This window comes from Otolemur garnettii, unplaced genomic scaffold (genome assembly GCF_000181295.1).
Source record: "Otolemur garnettii isolate 467f Iridium unplaced genomic scaffold, OtoGar3 scaffold00020, whole genome shotgun sequence".
NCBI lineage: Eukaryota > Metazoa > Chordata > Mammalia > Primates > Galagidae > Otolemur > Otolemur garnettii.
In genome coordinates this window covers 18,960,011-18,961,439 of record NW_003852415.1, presented here as the reverse complement: position 1 = coordinate 18,961,439, position 1,429 = coordinate 18,960,011, and the positions used below count along the sequence as shown (strand labels likewise).

The 1,429-nt window shown below is 47.1% G+C and overlaps 1 protein-coding gene across 1 annotated transcript in view; it reads left to right on the top strand.

Annotated features, from left to right (window-relative positions):
* The window catches only part of ITPK1 (inositol-tetrakisphosphate 1-kinase), a 181,866-nt gene that overhangs the window by 42,870 nt on the left and 137,567 nt on the right, over positions 1-1,429 (top strand). The gene's annotated exons all lie outside the window — the stretch shown is intronic.

Genomic DNA, 1,429 nt, shown 5'->3' with positions numbered 1-1,429 from the left:
CCTTAGGTGTACGTGGCTGGCGCCTTAGCCGGTTGAGCTATAGGTGCCGAGCCAGTCCTGGGCTTTTAACTACTTCCTGGTACCACTGTGGTTGGAAGGTGGCTGTTACCATCTTTCTGCAATTTCCTCTCCATTCCAGGGCCTGGGCCTGCCCTCAAGCTGAGAAGCATCAGAGCTATTTCCATCTTACATTTCTTCTGCTTCTGCCCTTAAGCCTGTTCCTTTCCCAGCAAATCAGATCCTGCTTCTATTCCTTAAGGTCAAGCAAGGGGAGTTGCTGCCTACAAATGAGCAGTTGTTTGGATACCTAACTGTTTTACTCCTGAGCAACACCTGAGAGCGTGGCAAACTCCAATCCCTCTTGGGCCCTGCCCCAGATTTCCTGAATCACAGTCCTCAGGAATGGACTTCAAATTAGTACTTTTGGCAAATTCCAGTGGTGATTCTTAGATCATCTCCTTGGCTTTTTGGACCCCCTGGCCCATGGGGTAAAGGCCAGGCTGCAAGGTGACATCCTAGGCCTCCGGAACATGCCCCAGTCTAGATCATTTATCCTCCTTCTCAGTGCCCCTGCCTGCCCTTGGAGGGGGGTCTTACGCTCCCACACTCCCAGACACCCGTTGGAATGGGTGCTCCTCTACCTTTCTCAACACCTGTCTAGAGTTACCCTCATTGCTCTGTGAGATGGCAGATGTTGCCCCCTCCCTGAACCCATCTCCGATTGCTGTCCCTCCTTCCCTAAAAGGATCAGTCTTTGGTGAGTATTTTAGGTTCACCAAGGATATACTGTCCTTGGACTTTTGGTTGTTTTACAAGTGCATCCTCCATCATTGGAAAAGTGTATCCAGCATTTGGAAAAGTGAGTTTGTATTTATGAGTTGTGGGGTAGACCTCTGCTTAAAACTTAACTTATGTAGTCTTTATCAAGAAAACGAGGTTTAGATCAGGCAAGCTGGCTCATCTTGTTATCCTAGCACCCTGGGAGGCCGAGGTGGGCATTGCTTGAGTTCAGAAGTTCCAGACCATGCTAAGCAAGAGCAGGACCCTGTCTCTACTAGCAATAGAAGAACTGGTCAGGCGTAGTGATGCACACCTGTAGTTCCAGCTACTTGGAAGGCTGAGGCAAGAGGATTGCTTAAGCCCAAGGGTTTGAAGTTGCTATGAGCTATGATGATGCCATAGCATTTTACCTAGGGCAACAGAGTGAGATGCTATCTCCAAAAAGAAAAGAAAAGAACGTTTAGAGCTTATGAAAATTGTCTCCAGGTGTAGGTTTTCAATAAAATACTTGAATTATTATTATTATTATTATTTTGAGACAGAGTCTCAAGCTGTCGCCCTTGGTAGAGTACTATGGCGTTATAGCTCCCAGCAACCTCAAACTCTTGGGCTCAGGCAATTCTCTTTTTTTTTTTTTTGAGACAGAGCC